The sequence below is a fragment of the Pleurodeles waltl genome, chromosome 2_1, assembly GCF_031143425.1.
Source record: "Pleurodeles waltl isolate 20211129_DDA chromosome 2_1, aPleWal1.hap1.20221129, whole genome shotgun sequence".
Lineage (NCBI taxonomy): Eukaryota > Metazoa > Chordata > Amphibia > Caudata > Salamandridae > Pleurodeles > Pleurodeles waltl.
Window position 1 is genome coordinate 524,617,058 of NC_090438.1, and position 22,319 is coordinate 524,639,376.

The window sequence follows — 22,319 nt, forward strand, 5'->3', positions numbered from 1 at the left end:
GTGGTAAACAGCAGGAAAGGTAAAAAATAGCTATGTTTTTCTACTAGTCTTTAAACTATTTGAAATTGATTTTTTGAAACAGGTTTCTGTGTGGAGACTTAGATACTGGGCCCAGGGATTTGAATTGGCTCTGCTTTGCTGTAGACTTATTACAAGTTTCATTATATCCTATAAAACTTGTAATATAGTGGGTGGGATATCCATCATGTTTGTGATGGAGTAATCCTCCCTGCCAAGGTAGTAATCAGGTCTTAGTTGAAAAAACTGTTTTAATAAGTGTGCCTTTGCATGTTTGTTTTTGTCACAATGTTTAATAAGGGCAGCTTTCAATTATTGATGTTCTGACAAAACATATTGTTGGTAGATATTTAACTTTAATAAGTTTAGGGTTGCATTGGAAATGAAAATGAGTACTCTTTAATTCTTTCTGCAGAATGCAAAAATGGGTATCTATAGGATGAAGTGTAGCTCAGAATGCAGAGACCAAGATGAGCAGACTTTTTTGATTTGTTTTTCTAATTCACAAAAACCATGGTCTTGGTTTATGAGTTATTGCCACCACCTTTTGGTTTGGTTGTATATGTGCAATTTTTTGTTTCGTAATTTTTTATTACGTATATCAGCAGGTAACATACACTATAAGGTACAGAATAACACAGCCTCTCTGGGCAAGTAAATAAGTCATATGCATAAGGCTAGTATGCTTCAACCCGCACACAATTTGTCCCCAAAAAAAAAAAAAAAACGCAAAAATGATGCTTGAGGTAGAACAGTGAGAATGTGGCATGCATATCAATGTCTATGGAACCAAGTGTCTGGGAGAGAAAATACAAACTAGAAAAAAGATCAAAAGGAAATAATAATAGTAAGTAATAATAAAAAGAATGGGGCTACCAGCGACAAGGAACGGATAGGCCAATATCAAGAACAGGGAGGGGGAAGGAAACAAAAGGAGGAGGGAGGTGGACGGGGGATGTATGCCTTTCAGAAATCTGCTGACAAAAAAGGGGGGGAAGGGGGTAAATCGGTTGTCAAATTTAGCCAGTGTTCCGAAGGGTATCCGTCGTGCATGTTTCCTATGTCTCTTTATATAACCTCCTCCCTCGTTTAAGATTGATGTGAGCAAATAAGCAGGTGTTTGTCACAAGCAGGGTCCATCTCTTCAGCAAAGGTTATCGGTCAGGGTGTGCATGGGGAAAAGGGAAGTCGCTCCATGGTAGTTGGGCAATTCGAGAGCAAGGATTGCAGAGGCAGGGGTGGCAGGAAGGTTTGAAGTCCCAGGTCTTGCAGGGTTAATTGGAAGATGGTTAGAGTGGAGAACATCAAATTAGAGATAGATAGGCGGGATGGGAGGGGTGGGGGTGGTGGGTGGAGGGGTGAGAGCGGTCAACTGCAGTGAACCCAGGACTAGGAGAACAAAAGGGGGTATGGAAAGGGAAAGGGTAGGGGGAGAAGGGGATGGGTGGGAAGAAGGGGAGGGGGAAAGGAGAAGAAAGAAAGAAAGAAAGAAAGAAAGAAAGAAAGAAAGAAAGAAAGAAAGAAAGAAAGAAAGAAAGAAAGAAAGAAAGAAAGAAAGGAAAGAAGAAGAGAGAGAAATAGGAGGTGCATGTGGTGAGCTGGGGAGTAGTAGTGGTGACAAGGGCCCAGACTAGACATCAGTAAAGAAAGGGGCCCATACCTGAGCAAAAACAGCAGCCTGGAGGTTGTAAATGACGTGATGTGTGGCCATGCTGGTCATAGCCACAATCCATTCCTCAGGTGTAGGGGGGTCACGGATCTCCAGTGTCCTAAAATACAGATTTTTGCAGTTGCCAAGGCTGTGTGCAAGAGTCTTTTTTACGGTCGGGATAGAGCCGGGAGGGAGGCCATGTCATGCAGCATGAGCAATGAAGAAGATAAGAGGGTTGGAAGCAACATAGATGTGGTCCACCGCCGTCCATAGAGTTTGTACCGACGGACAACTGCTGATTATGTGAAGTAAATCACAGTGCGGTTCTGCGCAGCGCCAACAGGCCACATGCGGGAGAAGACCAGTCGTATGTAGTTTCACCGGGCTCCAATACCAGTTGTGGAGGACCTTAAAGAGGCAGAATTTTAAGCGAGCCTCGCGTGTTCCTCTGTCCAATGCTTCCACCATGTCTGCCCAGTCCTCCTCGTCAAAGGTCTGCTGGAGGCAGGTTTGCCACTGCAGACGCAACTTGTCCAGGACCTGTTGGGAGAATAGATGACTAATAAGGACTTCATACAGGCCCACCATAACGCCCTTATGCCTCCCCCATGTCGCCAGGTAAGCTATTATAGGTGAGGGTTGTAGTCCCCGACATGCAATTTCAGGGTTTTGAGGCATACAATGCTGGAGTTTTAGGTACTTCCACTTCTGTGTAGAATGGAGACGGAATTCCTCCCTCAGACTGGAGAAAGGTTTGAGCATATCGGTTTCCAGCACCTGATCTAGTCGAGTTATGTAGGAGGCTGGACTGGCTTGTAGTGAGTACCAAGGGGTACTTGCACCTTGCACCAGGCCCAGTTATCCCTTATTAGTGTATAGGGTGTCTAGCAGCTTAGGCTGATAGATAATGGTAGCTTAGCAGAGCAGCTTAGGCTGAACTAGGAGACGTGTGAAGCTACTACAGTACCACTTAGTTACCACCTCAGCTTCTTCTGTCCAGTAGAAGTTTCTTTTGCCACCCATAGGGAGCTCTGACAATTCTTACACAGGCCTGCCACTGCAGCCTGAGTGAAATAACGTCCACGTTATTTCACAGCCATTTTACACTGCACTTAAGTAACTTATAAGTCACCTATATGCCTAACCTTTACCTGGTAAAGGTTAGGTGCAAAGTTACTTAGTGTGAGGGCACCCTGGCACTAGCCAAGGTGCCCCCACCTTGTTCAGAGCCAATTCCCTGAACTTTGTGAGTGCGGGGACACCATTACACGCGTGCACTACATATAGGTCACTACCTATATGTAGCTTCACAATGGTAACTCCGAATATGGCCATGTTACAAGTCTATGATCATGGAATTGCCCCCTCTATACCATCCTGGCATAGTTGGCACAATCCCATGATCCCAGTGGTCTGTAGCACAGACCCTGGTACTGCCAAACTGCCCTTCCTGGGGTTTCACTGCAGCTGCTGCTGCTGCCAACCCCTCAGACAGGCATCTGCCCTCCTGGGGTCCAGCCAGGCCTGGCCCAGGATGGCAGAACAAAGAACTTCCTCTGAGAGAGGGTGTGACACCCTCTCCCTTTGGAAAATGGTGTGAAGGCAGGGGAGGAGTAGCCTCCCCCAGCCTCTGGAAATGCTTTCTTGGGCACAGATGTGCCCAATTCTGCATAAGCCAGTCTACACCGGTTCAGGGACCCCTTAGCCCCTGCTCTGGCGCGAAACTGGACAAAGGAAAGGGGAGTGACCACTCCCCTGACCTGCACCTCCCCTGGGAGGTGTCCAGAGCTCCTCCAGTGTGCTCCAGACCTCTGCCATCTTGGAAACAGAGGTGCTGCTGGCACACTGGACTGCTCTGAGTGGCCAGTGCCACCAGGTGACGTCAGAGACTCCTTCTGATAGGCTCCTTCAGGTGTTAGTAGCCTATCCTCTCTCCTAGGTAGCCAAACCCTCTTTTCTGGCTATTTAGGGTCTCTGTCTCTGGGGAAACTTTAGATAACGAATGCAAGAGCTCATCCGAGTTCCTCTGCATCTCTCTCTTCACCTTCTGCCAAGGAATCGACTGCTGACCGCGCTGGAAGCCTGCAAACCTGCAACATAGTAGCAAAGACGACTACTGCAACTCTGTAACGCTGATCCTGCCGCCTTCTCGACTGTTTTCCTGCTTGTGCATGCTGTGGGGGTAGTCTGCCTCCTCTCTGCACCAGAAGCTCCGAAGAAATCTCCCGTGGGTCGACGGAATCTTCCCCCTGCAACCGCAGGCACCAAAAAGCTGCATTACCGGTCCCTTGCTCTCCTCTCAGCACAACGAGCGAGGTCCCTTGAATCCAGCGACTCTGTCCAAGTGACCCACACAGTCCAGTGACTCTTCAGTCTAAGTTTGGTGGAGGTAAGTCCTTGCCTCACCTCGCTGGGCTGCATTGCTGGGAACCGCCACTTTTGCAGCTACTCCGGCCCCTGTGCACTTCCGGCAGAAATCCTTTGTGCACAGCCAAGCCTGGGTCCACGGCACTCTAACCTGCATTGCACGACTTTCTAAGTTGGTCTCCGGCGACGTGGGACTCCTTTGTGCGACTTCAGGTGAGCACCATTTCACGCATCCTCATAGTGCCTGTTTCTGGCATTTCTCCGGGTGCTACCTGCTGCTGAGAGGGCTCTTTGTCTTGCACGACGTCCCCTCTCTCTCCTGTTCCAATTTGCGACCTCCTGGTCCCTCCAGGGCCACAACAGCGTCCAAAAACGCTAAGTGCACGATTTGCAGCTAGCAAGGCTTGTTGGCGTTCTTTCGGCGGGAAAACACTTTTGCACGACTCTCCACGGCGAGAGGGATCCGTCCACCAAAGGGAAAGTCTCTAGCCCTTTTTGTTCCTGCAGAAACCTCAGCTTCTTCTGTCCAGTAGAAGCTTCTTTGCACCCGCAGCTGGCATTTCCTGGGCATCTGCCCATCTCCGACTTGCTTGTGACTTTTGGACTTGGTCCCCTTGTTCCACAGGTACCCTAGATTGGAAATCCACAGTTGTTGCATTGTTGGTTTGTGTCTTTCCTTCATTATTCCTCTAACACAACTTCTTTGTCCTTAGGGGAACTTTAGTGCACTTTGCACTAACTTTTCAGGGTCTTGGGGAGGGTTATTTTTCTAACTCTCACTATTTTCTAATAGTCCCAGCGACCCTCTACAAGGTCACATAGGTTTGGGGTCCATTCGTGGTTCGCATTCCACTTTTGGAGTATATGGTTTGTGTTGCCCCTATCCCTATGTTTCCCCATTGCATCCTATTGTAACTATACATTGTTTGCACTGTTTTCTAAGACTATACTGCATATTTTTGCTAGTGTGTATATATATCTTGTGTATATTTCCTATCCTCTCACTGAGGGTACACTCTGAGATACTTTGGCATATTGTCATAAAAATAAAGTACCTTTATTTTTAGTATAACTGTGTATTGTGTTTTCTTATGATATTGTGCATATGACACTAAGTGGTACTGTAGTAGCTTCACACGTCTCCTAGTTCAGCCTAAGCTGCTCTGCTAAGCTACCATTATCTATCAGCCTAAGCTGCTAGACACCCTATACACTAATAAGGGATAACTGGGCCTGGTGCAAGGTGCAAGTACCCCTTGGTACTCACTACAAGCCAGTCCAGCCTCCTACATTGGTTGTGCAGCGGTGGGATAAGTGCTTTGAGACTACTTACCACTTTTGTCATTGTACTTTTCATAAGAGAAAAATATACAAAACAAGGTCAGTGTATATACACATAGCCAAAAAGTTTTGCATTTCCTCTTTTCACTCTTTTCTAAGTGCTGAAAAGTACTTCTAACTTTCTAAAAAGTTCTAAAAAGTTTTAAAAGTTTTTTTTCTCTGTCGTTCTAAAAGCTCTGACAAACTTTTTATCTTTTACTATCACTTTAACTCTCTCTAAAAATGTCTGGCACAGGCCAAAATGTTGATCTGTCCAAACTTGCATATGATCACCTTAGCTGGAAAGGAGTAAGGAGTCTCTGCATAGAGAGAGGTTTGAGTGTAGGGAAGAATCCTTCCTTGGAACTGTTACTTAACATGCTTAGAGAACAGGATAAGGCTAGAAGTGCCCCATCTGTTGAAAAAGTAGCTAATGGTTCTCAATCTGATCCAGGGACTCCCCCAGGAAAAGATTCAGGAAAGAAACTTCCTAGCCTGCCCATTACTAGACAGTCTAGCATAGTTGGTAATGATGATGAGCCACACCATATAAATAGTGTTGTCTCACATCATAGCAAAAGCATTTATTCTCACCATACTGGTAGTGATGTTTCTGTTAGCCAGGCTGTTAGGGTGGCTTCTGTAAGGGACAGGTCTCCTTCTGTCCATTCTCACCATACTTCTGTTTCAAGGCATGTCCCTCCCACCCACCCTGATGACAGATTGTTAGAAAGGGAGCTCAATAGATTGAGAGTGGAACAAACCAGACTGAAGCTCAAGAAGCAACAGCTGGATTTGGATAGACAGACTTTAGAAGTAGAGAAGGAGAGACAGAAACTGGGTTTAGAAACCCATGGTGGCAGCAGCAGTATTCCCCATCGTCATCCTGCAAAAGAGCATGATTCCAGGAATTTGCACAAGATAGTTCCCCCTTATAAGGAGGGGGATGACATTAACAAGTGGTTTGCTGCACTTGAGAGGGCCTGTGTTGTACAGGATGTCCCTCAAAGGCAGTGGGCTGCTATCCTATGGCTATCATTTAGTGGAAAAGGTAGGGATAGGCTCCTTACTGTGAAAGAAAATGATGCTAATAATTTCCAAGTTCTTAAGAATGCACTCCTGGATGGTTATGGCTTAACCACTGAACAATACAGGATAAAGTTCAGAGAGACCAAAAAGGAGTCTTCACAAGACTGGGTTGATTTCATTGACCATTCAGTGAAGGCCTTGGAGGGGTGGTTACATGGCAGTAAAGTTACTGATTATGACAGCCTGTATAACTTGATCCTGAGAGAGCATATTCTTAATAATTGTGTGTCTGATTTGTTGCACCAGTACTTGGTGGACTCTGATCTGACCTCTCCCCAAGAATTGGGAAAGAAGGCAGACAAATGGGCAAGAACAAGGGTGAACAGAAAGTTCATACAGGGGGTGACAAAGATGGCAACAAAAAGAAGGATGGTAAGTCTTCTGACAAGGGTGGGGACAAATCTAAAAATGAGTCTTCATCAGGCCCACAAAAACACTCTGGTGGGGGTGGTGGGCCCAAATCCTCTTTTAATCAGAACAAGGAAAAGAAACCATGGTGCTATTTATGTAAAATAAAAGGCCATTGGACAACAGATCCCAGTTGTCCAAAGAAAGGCACCAAGCCTCCTACTACTACAACCCCTACTGCTACACCTAGTGTCCCTACTAATAGCAGTGGTGGTGGGAGCAAACCTACTAATAGCCAATCCAAGGGAGTAGCTGGGCTCACTATTGGTAACTTAGTTGGGGTTGGCCTTGTTAGGGAGGCCACAGAGGCTGTGTTAGTCTCTGAGGGGGCTATTGATTTAGCCACCTTAGTTGCTTGTCCCCTTAATATGGATAAGTACAAGCAGCTGCCCCTAATAAATGCTGTTGAGGTTCAGGCCTACAGGGACACTGGTGCCAGTGTGACTATGGTCATAGAGAAACTGGTCCACCCTGAACAACACCTACTTGGTCACCAGTACCAAGTAACCGATGCTCACAACAACACACTTAGCCACCCCATGGCTGTTGTAAATCTCAACTGGGGGGGGGTTACTGGTCCAAAGAAAGTTGTGGTAGCCACAGATTTACCTGCAGACTGTCTATTAGGGAATGATTTGGAGACATCAGCTTGGTCAGATGTGGAGTTGGAGGCCCATGCAGCAATGCTGGGCATCCCAGGGCATATTTTTGCTTTGACAAGGGCTCAGGCCAAAAAGCAAAAAGGACAGGGAAGCTTGGATCCTGGAACAATGGACCAAGTGCTCCCTAAAGCTAGGGCTAGTAGAAGCAAACCACTTCCTACTATCCCTCCCTCTACAGTGGATTCAACTTCTGAGGAAGAAGAATTCCCTCCCTGTGCAGAACCTACACCAGAGGAGCTGGAAGCAGACACTGCTGAGCTTTTGGGTGAAGGGGGGCCTGCCAGAGAGGAGCTGAGTGTGGCACAGCAAACCTGTCCCACATTAGAGGGTCTCAGACAGCAAGCTGTCAAACAGGCTAATGGGGATGTCAGTGACTCTCACAGAGTTTACTGGGAGGACAACCTCTTGTACACTGAGCATAGGGATCCTAAACCTGGAGCTGCCAGGAGATTAGTGATTCCTCAGGAGTACAGAAAGTTCCTCCTAACCCTGGCACATGACATTCCCCTAGCTGGACACCTGGGTCAAATGAAAACTTGGGACAGATTGGTTCCATTGTTTCATTAGCCTAGGATGTCTGAGGACACAAAGGAATTTTGTAAGTCCTGTGAAACCTGTCAAGCCAGTGGCAAGACAGGTGGCACCCCAAAGGCACCCCTTATTCCACTGCCTGTGGTTGGGGTTCCCTTTGAAAGGGTAGGGGTTGACATAGTTGGCCCCCTTGACCCTCCTACTGCTTCAGGCAATATATTTATCTTGGTGGTAGTGGACCATGCCACAAGATATCCTGAAGCTATTCCTTTAAGGACCACTACAGCACCTGCAGTGGCAAAGGCCCTCCTGGGAATATTTTCCAGGGTGGGCTTCCCAAAGGAAGTAGTATCAGACAGGGGAAGCAATTTCATGTCTGCATACTTAAAGGCCATGTGGAAGGAGTGTGGTGTAACGTACAAGTTCACAACACCCTATCATCCACAAACAAATGGACTGGTGGAGAGATTTAATAAAACTCTCAAAGGCATGATTATGGGTCTCCCTGAAAAACTCCGCAGGAGATGGGATATCCTTCTACCATGCCTCCTTTTTGCCTACAGGGAGGTACCCCAGAAAGGAGTGGGCTTCAGCCCCTTTGAACTTCTTTTTGGACACCCTGTTAGGGGTCCACTCACACTTGTAAAGGAGGGTTGGGAACAACCTTTAAAAGCTCCTAAACAGGATATTGTGGACTATGTACTTGGCCTCAGATCAAGGATGGCTGAGTACATGAAAAAGGCCAGTAAAAACCTTCAGGCCAGCCAAGAGCTCCAGAAGCAATGGCATGATCAGAAGGCTGTTTTGGTTCAGTACCAACCAGGGCAGAAAGTGTGGGTCTTGGAGCCTGTGGCCCCAAGAGCACTCCAAGATAAATGGAGTGGACCTCACACAATTGTTGAAAAGAAGGGAGAAGTCACCTATTTAGTTGACTTAGGCACTGCCAGGAGTCCCCTTAGGGTGCTCCATGTCAACCGCCTGAAACCCTACTATGACAGGGCTGATCTCACCCTGCTCATGGCAACTGATGAGGGACAGGAAGAAGACAGTGATCCTCTACCTGATCTCTTCTCTTCCACAGAACAAGATGCTCTTGTGGAAGGTGTAGTTTTGGCTGATTGTCTTACTGCTGAGCAGAAAGACAATTGCATAAATCTCCTAGATCAATTCTCTGAACTCTTCTCTACTGTGCCAGGTACCACTTCTTGGTGTGAGCACACTATAGATACTGGAGACAGTTTACCTGTCAAAAGTAAGATCTATAGGCAGCCTGACCATGTCAGGGACTGCATAAAGCAAGAGGTCCAGAAAATGTTAGAACTAGGAGTGGTTGAGCACTCTGACAGTCCATGGGCTTCTCCTGTGGTACTGGTACCAAAACCCCATTCCAAAGATGGAAAGAAGGAAATGCGGTTTTGTGTAGACTATAGAGGTCTCAACTTGGTAACCAAAACTGATGCTCACCCTATACCCAGGGCAGATGAGCTCATAGATACACTGGCATCTGCCAAGTATCTAAGCACTTTTGACTTGACTGCAGGGTATTGGCAGATCAAATTGTCAGAAGATGCTAAACCTAAGACTGCATTTTCAACCATTGGAGGACATTACCAGTTTACTGTAATGCCCTTTGGTTTGAAAAATGCACCTGCCACTTTTCAGAGGTTGGTGAACACAGTCCTGCAAGGGCTGGAAGCTTTCAGTGCAGCATATTTGGATGATATAGCTGTCTTTAGCTCCAGCTGGGATGATCACCTGGTCCACCTATGGAAAGTTTTGGAGGCCCTGCAAAAGGCAGGCCTCACTATCAAGGCTTCAAAGTGCCAGATAGGGCAGGGTAAGGTGGTTTATCTGGGACACCTTGTTGGTGGGGAACAGATTGCACCACTTCAGGGGAAAATCCAAACAATTATTGATTGGGTTCCCCCTACCACTCAGACTCAGGTGAGAGCCTTCCTAGGCCTCACTGGGTATTACAGGAGGCTCATTAAGAACTATGGCTCCATTGCAGCCCCTCTTAATGACCTCACATCCAAGAAAATGCCTAAAAAGGTATTATGGACAGCAAACTGTCAGAAAGCTTTTGAGGAGCTGAAGCAGGCCATGTGCTCTGCACCTGTCCTGAAAAGCCCTTGTTACTCTAAAAAATTCTATGTCCAAACTGATGCATCTGAATTAGGAGTAGGGGCAGTACTATCACAACTTAATTCTGAGGGCCAGGATCAACCTGTTGCTTTTATTAGTAGGAGGTTGACCCCTAGAGAAAAGCGTTGGTCTGCCATTGAGAGGGAGGCCTTTGCTGTGGTCTGGGCTCTGAAGACGTTGAGGCCATACCTGTTTGGCACTCACTTCATTGTTCAGACAGACCACAAACCTCTACTTTGGCTAAAACAAATGAAAGGTGAAAATCCTAAATTGTTGAGGTGGTCCATATCCCTACAGGGAATGGACTATACAGTGGAACATAGACCTGGGAATAGCCACTCCAATGCAGATGGACTCTCCAGATATTTCCACTTAGACAATGAAGACTCATCAGGTCATGGCTAGTCTTATTGTCCTTCGTTTGGGGGGGGGTTGTGTAGGAAAGTACCATCTTGGCTGGCATGTTACCCCCATTTTTCACTGTATATATGTTGTTTTAGTTGTATGTGTCACTGGGACCCTGGTAACCCAGGGCCCCAGTGCTCATAAGTGTGCCTGAATGTGTTACCTGTGTAGTGACTAACTGTCTCACTGAGGCTCTGCTAATCAGAACCTCAGTGGTTATGCTCTCTCATTTCTTTCCAAATTGTCACTAACAGGCTAGTGACCATTTTTACCAATTTACATTGGCTTACTGGAACACCCTTATAATTCCCTAGTATATGGTACTGAGGTACCCAGGGTATTGGGGTTCCAGGAGATCCCTATGGGATGCAGCATTTCTTTTGCCACCCATAGGGAGCTCTGACAATTCTTACACAGGCCTGCCACTGCAGCCTGAGTGAAATAACGTCCACGTTATTTCACAGCCATTTTACACTGCACTTAAGTAACTTATAAGTCACCTATATGTCTAACCTTTACCTGGTAAAGGTTAGGTGCAAAGTTACTTAGTGTGAGGGCACCCTGGCACTAGCCAAGGTGCCCCCACCTTGTTCAGAGCCAATTCCCTGAACTTTGTGAGTGCGGGGACACCATTACACGCGTGCACTACATATAGGTCACTACCTATATGTAGCTTCACAATGGTAACTCCGAATATGGCCATGTAACATGTCTATGATCATGGAATTGCCCCCTCTATACCATCCTGGCATAGTTGGCACAATCCCATGATCCCAGTGGTCTGTAGCACAGACCCTGGTACCGACAAACTGCCCTTCCTGGGGTTTCACTGCAGCTGCTGCTGCTGCCAACCCCTCAGACAGGCATCTGCCCTCCTGGGGTCCAGCCAGGCCTGGCCCAGGATGGCAGAACAAAGGACTTCCTCTGAGAGAGGGTGTTACACCCTCTCCCTTTGGAAAATGGTGTGAAGGCAGGGGAGGAGAAGCCTCCCCCAGCCTCTGGAAATGCTTTCTTGGGCACAGATGTGCCCAATTCTGCATAAGCCAGTCTACACCGGTTCAGGGACCCCTTAGCCCCTGCTCTGGCGCGAAACTGGACAAAGGAAAGGGGAGTGACCACTCCCCTGACCTGCACCTCCCCTGGGAGGTGTCCAGAGCTCCTCCAGTGTGCTCCAGACCTCTGCAATCTTGGAAACAGAGGTGCTGCTGGCACACTGGACTGCTCTGAGTGGCCAGTGCCACCAGGTGACGTCAGAGACTCCTTCTGATAGGCTCCTTCAGGTGTTAGTAGCCTATCCTCTCTCCTAGGTAGCCAAACCCTCTTTTCTGGCTATTTAGGGTCTCTGTCTCTGGGGAAACTTTAGATAACGAATGCAAGAGCTCATCCGAGTTCCTCTGCATCTCTCTCTTCACCTTCTGCCAAGGAATCGACTGCTGACCGCGCTGGAAGCCTGCAAACCTGCAACATAGTAGCAAAGACGACTACTGCAACTCTGTAACGCTGATCCTGCCGCCTTCTCGACTGTTTTCCTGCTTGTGCATGCTGTGGGGGTAGTCTGCCTCCTCTCTGCACCAGAAGCTCCGAAGAAATCTCCCGTGGGTCGACGGAATCTTCCCCCTGCAACCGCAGGCACCAAAAAGCTGCATTACCGGTCCCTTGGGTCTCCTCTCAGCACGACGAGCGAGGTCCCTCGAATCCAGCGACTCTGTCCAAGTGACCCCCACAGTCCAGTGACTCTTCAGTCCAAGTTTGGTGGAGGTAAGTCCTTGCCTCACCTCGCTGGGCTGCATTGCTGGGAACCGCCACTTTTGCAGCTACTCCGGCCCCTGTGCACTTCCGGCGGAAATCCTTTGTGCACAGCCAAGCCTGGGTCCACGGCACTCTAACCTGCATTGCACGACTTTCTAAGTTGGTCTCCGGCGACGTGGGACTCCTTTGTGCAACTTCGGGTGAGCACCTTTTCACGCATCCTTGTAGTGCCTGTTTCTGGCACTTCTCCAGGTGCTACCTGCTGGTGAGAGGGCTCCTTGTCTTGCTCGACGTCCCCTCTCTCTCCTGGTCCAATTTGCGACCTCCTGGTCCCTTCAGGGCCACAGCAGCGTCCAAAAACGCTAACCGCACGATTTGCAGCTAGCAAGGCTTGTTGGCGTTCTTTCGGCGGGAAAACACTTCTGCACAACTCTCCACGGCGAGAGGGATCCGTCCACCAAAGAGGAAGTCTCTAGCCCTTTTCGTTCTTGCAGAAACTTCAGCTTCTTCTGTCCAGTAGAAGCTTCTTTGCACCCGCAGCTGGCATTTCCTGGGCATCTGCCCATCTCCGACTTGCTTGTGACTTTTGGACTTGGTCCCCTTGTTCCACAGGTACCCTAGATTGGAAATCCACAGTTGTTGCATTGTTGGTTTGTGTCTTTCCTGCATTATTCCTCTAACACAACTTCTTTGTCCTTAGGGGAACTTTAGTGCACTTTGCACTAACTTTTCAGGGTCTTGGGGAGGGTTATTTTTCTAACTCTCACTATTTTCTAATAGTCCCAGCGACCCTCTACAAGGTCACATAGGTTTGGGGTCCATTCGTGGTTCGCATTCCACTTTTGGAGTATATGGTTTGTGTTGCCCCTATCCCTATGTTTCCCCATTGCATCCTATTGTAACTATACATTGTTTGCACTGTTTTCTAAGACTATACTGCATATTTTTGCTAGTGTGTATATATATCTTGTGTATATTTCCTATCCTCTCACTGAGGGTACACTCTGAGATACTTTGGCATATTGTCATAAAAATAAAGTACCTTTATTTTTAGTATAACTGTGTATTGTGTTTTCTTATGATATTGTGCATATGACACTAAGTGGTACTGTAGTATCTTCACACGTCTCCTAGTTCAGCCTAAGCTGCTCTGCTAAGCTACCATTATCTATCAGCCTAAGCTGCTAGACACCCTATACACTAATAAGGGATAACTGGGCCTGGTGCAAGGTGCAAGTACCCCTTGGTACTCACTACAAGCCAGTCCAGCCTCCTACATTGGTTGTGCAGCGGTGGGATAAGTGCTTTGAGACTACTTACCACTTTTGTCATTGTACTTTTCATAAGAGAAAAATATACAAAACAAGGTCAGTGTATATACACATAGCCAAAAAGTTTTGCATTTCCTCTTTTCACTCTTTTCTAAGTGCTGAAAAGTACTTCTAACTTTCTAAAAAGTTCTAAAAAGTTTTAAAAGTTTTTTTTCTCTGTCGTTCTAAAAGCTCTGACAAACTTTTTATCTTTTACTATCACTTTAACTCTCTCTAAAAATGTCTGGCACAGGCCAAAATGTTGATCTGTCCAAACTTGCATATGATCACCTTAGCTGGAAAGGAGTAAGGAGTCTCTGCATAGAGAGAGGTTTGAGTGTAGGGAAGAATCCTTCCTTGGAACTGTTACTTAACATGCTTAGAGAACAGGATAAGGCTAGAAGTGCCCCATCTGTTGAAAAAGTAGCTAATGGTTCTCAATCTGATCCAGGGACTCCCCCAGGAAAAGATTCAGGAAAGAAACTTCCTAGCCTGCCCATTACTAGACAGTCTAGCATAGTTGGTAATGATGATGAGCCACACCATATAAATAGTGTTGTCTCACATCATAGCAAAAGCATTTATTCTCACCATACTGGTAGTGATGTTTCTGTTAGCCAGGCTGTTAGGGTGGCTTCTGTAAGGGACACGTCTCCTTCTGTCCATTCTCACCATACTTCTGTTTCAAGGCATGTCCCTCCCACCCACCCTGATGACAGATTGTTAGAAAGGGAGCTCAATAGATTGAGAGTGGAACAAACCAGACTGAAGCTCAAGAAGCAACAGCTGGATTTGGATAGACAGACTTTAGAAGTAGAGAAGGAGAGACAGAAACTGGGTTTAGAAACCCATGGTGGCAGCAGCAGTATTCCCCATAGTCATCCTGCAAAAGAGCATGATTCCAGGAATTTGCACAAGATAGTTCCCCCTTATAAGGAGGGGGATGACATTAACAAGTGGTTTGCTGCACTTGAGAGGGCCTGTGTTGTACAGGATGTCCCTCAAAGGCAGTGGGCTGCTATCCTATGGCTATCATTTAGTGGAAAAGGTAGGGATAGGCTCCTTACTGTGAAAGAAAATGATGCTAATAATTTCCAAGTTCTTAAGAATGCACTCCTGGATGGTTATGGCTTAACCACTGAACAATACAGGATAAAGTTCAGAGAGACCAAAAAGGAGTCTTCACAAGACTGGGTTGATTTCATTGACCATTCAGTGAAGGCCTTGGAGGGGTGGTTACATGGCAGTAAAGTTACTGATTATGACAGCCTGTATAACTTGATCCTGAGAGAGCATATTCTTAATAATTGTGTGTCTGATTTGTTGCACCAGTACTTGGTGGACTCTGATCTGACCTCTCCCCAAGAATTGGGAAAGAAGGCAGACAAATGGGCAAGAACAAGGGTGAACAGAAAGTTCATACAGGGGGTGACAAAGATGGCAACAAAAAGAAGGATGGTAAGTCTTCTGACAAGGGTGGGGACAAATCTAAAAATGAGTCTTCATCAGGCCCACAAAAACACTCTGGTGGGGGTGGTGGGCCCAAATCCTCTTTTAATCAGAACAAGGAAAAGAAACCATGGTGCTATTTATGTAAAATAAAAGGCCATTGGACAACAGATCCCAGTTGTCCAAAGAAAGGCACCAAGCCTCCTACCACTACAACCCCTACTGCTACACCTAGTGTCCCTACTAATAGCAGTGGTGGTGGGAGCAAACCTACTAATAGCCAATCCAAGGGAGTAGCTGGGCTCACTATTGGTAACTTAGTTGGGGTTGGCCTTGTTAGGGAGGCCACAGAGGCTGTGTTAGTCTCTGAGGGGGCTATTGATTTAGCCACCTTAGTTGCTTGTCCCCTTAATATGGATAAGTACAAGCAGCTGCCCCTTATAAATGCTGTTGAGGTTCAGGCCTACAGGGACACTGGTGCCAGTGTGACTATGGTCATAGAGAAACTGGTCCACCCTGAACAACACCTACTTGGTCACCAGTACCAAGTAACCGATGCTCACAACAACACACTTAGCCACCCCATGGCTGTTGTAAATCTCAACTGGGGGGGGGTTACTGGTCCAAAGAAAGTTGTGGTAGCCACAGATTTACCTGCAGACTGTCTATTAGGGAATGATTTGGAGACATCAGCTTGGTCAGATGTGGAGTTGGAGGCCCATGCAGCAATGCTGGGCATCCCAGGGCATATTTTTGCTTTGACAAGGGCTCAGGCCAAAAAGCAAAAAGGACAGGGAAGCTTGGATCCTGGAACAATGGACCAAGTGCTCCCTAAAGCTAGGGCTAGTAGAAGCAAACCACTTCCTACTATCCCTCCCTCTACAGTGGATTCAACTTCTGAGGAAGAAGAATTCCCTCCCTGTGCAGAACCTACACCAGAGGAGCTGGAAGCAGACACTGCTGAGCTTTTGGGTGAAGGGGGGCCTGCCAGAGAGGAGCTGAGTGTGGCACAGCAAACCTGTCCCACATTAGAGGGTCTCAGACAGCAAGCTGTCAAACAGGCTAATGGGGATGTCAGTGACTCTCACAGAGTTTACTGGGAGGACAACCTCTTGTACACTGAGCATAGGGATCCTAAACCTGGAGCTGCCAGGAGATTAGTGATTCCTCAGGAGTACAGAAAGTTCCTCCTAACCCTGGCACATGACATTCCCCTAGCTGGACACCTGGGTCAAATGAAAACTTGGGACAGATTGGTTCCATTGTTTCATTGGCCTAGGATGTCTGAGGACACAAAGGAATTTTGTAAGTCCTGTGAAACCTGTCAAGCCAGTGGCAAGACAGGTGGCACCCCAAAGGCACCCCTTATTCCACTGCCTGTGGTTGGGGTTCCCTTTGAAAGGGTAGGGGTTGACATAGTTGGCCCCCTTGACCCTCCTACTGCTTCAGGCAATATATTTATCTTGGTGGTAGTGGACCATGCCACAAGATATCCTGAAGCTATTCCTTTAAGGACCACTACAGCACCTGCAGTGGCAAAGGCCCTCCTGGGAATATTTTCCAGGGTGGGCTTCCCAAAGGAAGTAGTATCAGACAGGGGAAGCAATTTCATGTCTGCATACTTAAAGGCCATGTGGAAGGAGTGTGGTGTAACGTACAAGTTCACAACACCCTATCATCCACAAACAAATGGACTGGTGGAGAGATTTAATAAAACTCTCAAAGGCATGATTATGGGTCTCCCTGAAAAACTCCGCAGGAGATGGGATATCCTTCTACCATGCCTCCTTTTTGCCTACAGGGAGGTACCCCAGAAAGGAGTGGGCTTCAGCCCCTTTGAACTTCTTTTTGGACACCCTGTTAGGGGTCCACTCACACTTGTAAAGGAGGGTTGGGAACAACCTTTAAAAGCTCCTAAACAGGATATTGTGGACTATGTACTTGGCCTCAGATCAAGGATGGCTGAGTACATGAAAAAGGCCAGTAAAAACCTTCAGGCCAGCCAAGAGCTCCAGAAGCAATGGCATGATCAGAAGGCTGTTTTGGTTCAGTACCAACCAGGGCAGAAAGTGTGGGTCTTGGAGCCTGTGGCCCCAAGAGCACTCCAAGATAAATGGAGTGGACCTCACACAATTGTTGAAAAGAAGGGAGAAGTCACCTATTTAGTTGACTTAGGCACTGCCAGGAGTCCCCTTAGGGTGCTCCATGTCAACCGCCTGAAACCCTACTATGACAGGGCTGATCTCACCCTGCTCATGGCAACTGATGAGGGACAGGAAGAAGACAGTGATCCTCTACCTGATCTCTTCTCTTCCACAGAACAAGATGCTCTTGTGGAAGGTGTAGTTTTGGCTGATTGTCTTACTGCTGAGCAGAAAGACAATTGCATAAATCTCCTAGATCAATTCTCTGAACTCTTCTCTACTGTGCCAGGTACCACTTCTTGGTGTGAGCACACTATAGATACTGGAGACAGTTTACCTGTCAAAAGTAAGATCTATAGGCAGCCTGACCATGTCAGGGACTGCATAAAGCAAGAGGTCCAGAAAATGTTAGAACTAGGAGTGGTTGAGCACTCTGACAGTCCATGGGCTTCTCCTGTGGTACTGGTACCAAAACCCCATTCCAAAGATGGAAAGAAGGAAATGCGGTTTTGTGTAGACTATAGAGGTCTCAACTTGGTAACCAAAACTGATGCTCACCCTATACCCAGGGCAGATGAGCTCATAGATACACTGGCATCTGCCAAGTATCTAAGCACTTTTGACTTGACTGCAGGGTATTGGCAGATCAAATTGTCAGAAGATGCTAAACCTAAGACTGCATTTTCAACCATTGGAGGACATTACCAGTTTACTGTAATGCCCTTTGGTTTGAAAAATGCACCTGCCACTTTTCAGAGGTTGGTGAACACAGTCCTGCAAGGGCTGGAAGCTTTCAGTGCAGCATATTTGGATGATATAGCTGTCTTTAGCTCCAGCTGGGATGATCACCTGGTCCACCTATGGAAAGTTTTGGAGGCCCTGCAAAAGGCAGGCCTCACTATCAAGGCTTCAAAGTGCCAGATAGGGCAGGGTAAGGTGGTTTATCTGGGACACCTTGTTGGTGGGGAACAGATTGCACCACTTCAGGGGAAAATCCAAACAATTATTGATTGGGTTCCCCCTACCACTCAGACTCAGGTGAGAGCCTTCCTAGGCCTCACTGGGTATTACAGGAGGCTCATTAAGAACTATGGCTCCATTGCAGCCCCTCTTAATGACCTCACATCCAAGAAAATGCCTAAAAAGGTATTATGGACAGCAAACTGTCAGAAAGCTTTTGAGGAGCTGAAGCAGGCCATGTGCTCTGCACCTGTCCTGAAAAGCCCTTGTTACTCTAAAAAATTCTATGTCCAAACTGATGCATCTGAATTAGGAGTAGGGGCAGTACTATCACAACTTAATTCTGAGGGCCAGGATCAACCTGTTGCTTTTATTAGTAGGAGGTTGACCCCTAGAGAAAAGCGTTGGTCTGCCATTGAGAGGGAGGCCTTTGCTGTGGTCTGGGCTCTGAAGACGTTGAGGCCATACCTGTTTGGCACTCACTTCATTGTTCAGACAGACCACAAACCTCTACTTTGGCTAAAACAAATGAAAGGTGAAAATCCTAAATTGTTGAGGTGGTCCATATCCCTACAGGGAATGGACTATACAGTGGAACATAGACCTGGGAATAGCCACTCCAATGCAGATGGACTCTCCAGATATTTCCACTTAGACAATGAAGACTCATCAGGTCATGGCTAGTCTTATTGTCCTTCGTTTGGGGGGGGGTTGTGTAGGAAAGTACCATCTTGCCTGGCATGTTACCCCCATTTTTCACTGTATATATGTTGTTTTAGTTGTATGTGTCACTGGGACCCTGGTAACCCAGGGCCCCAGTGCTCATAAGTGTGCCTGAATGTGTTACCTGTGTAGTGACTAACTGTCTCACTGAGGCTCTGCTAATCAGAACCTCAGTGGTTATGCTCTCTCATTTCTTTCCAAATTGTCACTAACAGGCTAGTGACCATTTTTACCAATTTACATTGGCTTACTGGAACACCCTTATAATTCCCTAGTATATGGTACTGAGGTACCCAGGGTATTGGGGTTCCAGGAGATCCCTATGGGATGCAGCATTTCTTTTGCCACCCATAGGGAGCTCTGACAATTCTTACACAGGCCTGCCACTGCAGCCTGAGTGAAATAACGTCCACGTTATTTCACAGCCATTTTACACTGCACTTAAGTAACTTATAAGTCACCTATATGTCTAACCTTTACCTGGTAAAGGTTAGGTGCAAAGTTACTTAGTGTGAGGGCACCCTGGCACTAGCCAAGGTGCCCCCACCTTGTTCAGAGCCAATTCCCTGAACTTTGTGAGTGCGGGGACACCATTACACGCGTGCACTACATATAGGTCACTACCTATATGTAGCTTCACAATGGTAACTCCGAATATGGCCATGTAACATGTCTATGATCATGGAATTGCCCCCTCTATACCATCCTGGCATAGTTGGCACAATCCCATGATCCCAGTGGTCTGTAGCACAGACCCTGGTACCGACAAACTGCCCTTCCTGGGGTTTCACTGCAGCTGCTGCTGCTGCCAACCCCTCAGACAGGCATCTGCCCTCCTGGGGTCCAGCCAGGCCTGGCCCAGGATGGCAGAACAAAGGACTTCCTCTGAGAGAGGGTGTTACACCCTCTCCCTTTGGAAAATGGTGTGAAGGCAGGGGAGGAGTAGCCTCCCCCAGCCTCTGGAAATGCTTTCTTGGGCACAGATGTGCCCAATTCTGCATAAGCCAGTCTACACCGGTTCAGGGACCCCTTAGCCCCTGCTCTGGCGCGAAACTGGACAAAGGAAAGGGGAGTGACCACTCCCCTGACCTGCACCTCCCCTGGGAGGTGTCCAGAGCTCCTCCAGTGTGCTCCAGACCTCTGCAATCTTGGAAACAGAGGTGCTGCTGGCACACTGGACTGCTCTGAGTGGCCAGTGCCACCAGGTGACGTCAGAGACTCCTTCTGATAGGCTCCTTCAGGTGTTAGTAGCCTATCCTCTCTCCTAGGTAGCCAAACCCTCTTTTCTGGCTATTTAGGGTCTCTGTCTCTGGGGAAACTTTAGATAATGAATGCAAGAGCTCATCCGAGTTCCTCTGCATCTCTCTCTTCACCTTCTGCCAAGGAATCGACTGCTGACCGCGCTGGAAGCCTGCAAACCTGCAACATAGTAGCAAAGACGACTACTGCAACTCTGTAACGCTGATCCTGCCGCCTTCTCGACTGTTTTCCTGCTTGTGCATGCTGTGGGGGTAGTCTGCCTCCTCTCTGCACCAGAAGCTCCGAAGAAATCTCCCGTGGGTCGACGGAATCTTCCCCCTGCAACCGCAGGCACCAAAAAGCTGCATTACCGGTCCCTTGGGTCTCCTCTCAGCACGACGAGCGAGGTCCCTCGAATCCAGCGACTCTGTCCAAGTGACCCCCACAGTCCAGTGACTCTTCAGTCCAAGTTTGGTGGAGGTAAGTCCTTGCCTCACCTCGCTGGGCTGCATTGCTGGGAACCGCCACTTTTGCAGCTACTCCGGCCCCTGTGCACTTCCGGCGGAAATCCTTTGTGCACAGCCAAGCCTGGGTCCACGGCACTCTAACCTGCATTGCACGACTTTCTAAGTTGGTCTCCGGCGACGTGGGACTCCTTTGTGCAACTTCGGGTGAGCACCATTTCACGCATCCTTGTAGTGCCTGTTTCTGGCACTTCTCCAGGTGCTACCTGCTGGTGAGAGGGCTCCTTGTCTTGCTCGACGTCCCCTCTCTCTCCTGGTCCAATTTGCGACCTCCTGGTCCCTTCAGGGCCACAGCAGCGTCCAAAAACGCTAACCGCACGATTTGCAGCTAGCAAGGCTTGTTGGCGTTCTTTCGGCGGGAAAACACTTCTGCACAACTCTCCACGGCGAGAGGGATCCGTCCACCAAAGAGGAAGTCTCTAGCCCTTTTCGTTCTTGCAGAAACTTCAGCTTCTTCTGTCCAGTAGAAGCTTCTTTGCACCCGCAGCTGGCATTTCCTGGGCATCTGCCCATCTCCGACTTGCTTGTGACTTTTGGACTTGGTCCCCTTGTTCCACAGGTACCCTAGATTGGAAATCCACAGTTGTTGCATTGTTGGTTTGTGTCTTTCCTGCATTATTCCTCTAACACAACTTCTTTGTCCTTAGGGGAACTTTAGTGCACTTTGCACTAACTTTTCAGGGTCTTGGGGAGGGTTATTTTTCTAACTCTCACTATTTTCTAATAGTCCCAGCGACCCTCTACAAGGTCACATAGGTTTGGGGTCCATTCGTGGTTCGCATTCCACTTTTGGAGTATATGGTTTGTGTTGCCCCTATCCCTATGTTTCCCCATTGCATCCTATTGTAACTATACATTGTTTGCACTGTTTTCTAAGACTATACTGCATATTTTTGCTAGTGTGTATATATATCTTGTGTATATTTCCTATCCTCTCACTGAGGGTACACTCTGAGATACTTTGGCATATTGTCATAAAAATAAAGTACCTTTATTTTTAGTATAACTGTGTATTGTGTTTTCTTAGGATATTGTGCATATGACACTAAGTGGTACTGTAGTATCTTCACACGTCTCCTAGTTCAGCCTAAGCTGCTCTGCTAAGCTACCATTATCTATCAGCCTAAGCTGCTAGACACCCTATACACTAATAAGGGATAACTGGGCCTGGTGCAAGGTGCAAGTACCCCTTGGTACTCACTACAAGCCAGTCCAGCCTCCTACATTGGTTGTGCAGCGGTGGGATAAGTGCTTTGAGACTACTTACCACTTTTGTAATTGTACTTTTCATAAGAGAAAAATATACAAAACAAGGTCAGTGTATATACACATAGCCAAAAAGTTTTGCATTTCCTCTTTTCACTCTTTTCTAAGTGCTGAAAAGTACTTCTAACTTTCTAAAAAGTTCTAAAAAGTTTTAAAAGTTTTTTTTCTCTGTCGTTCTAAAAGCTCTGACAAACTTTTTATCTTTTACTATCACTTTAACTCTCTCTAAAAATGTCTGGCACAGGCCAAAATGTTGATCTGTCCAAACTTGCATATGATCACCTTAGCTGGAAAGGAGTAAGGAGTCTCTGCATAGAGAGAGGTTTGAGTGTAGGGAAGAATCCTTCCTTGGAACTGTT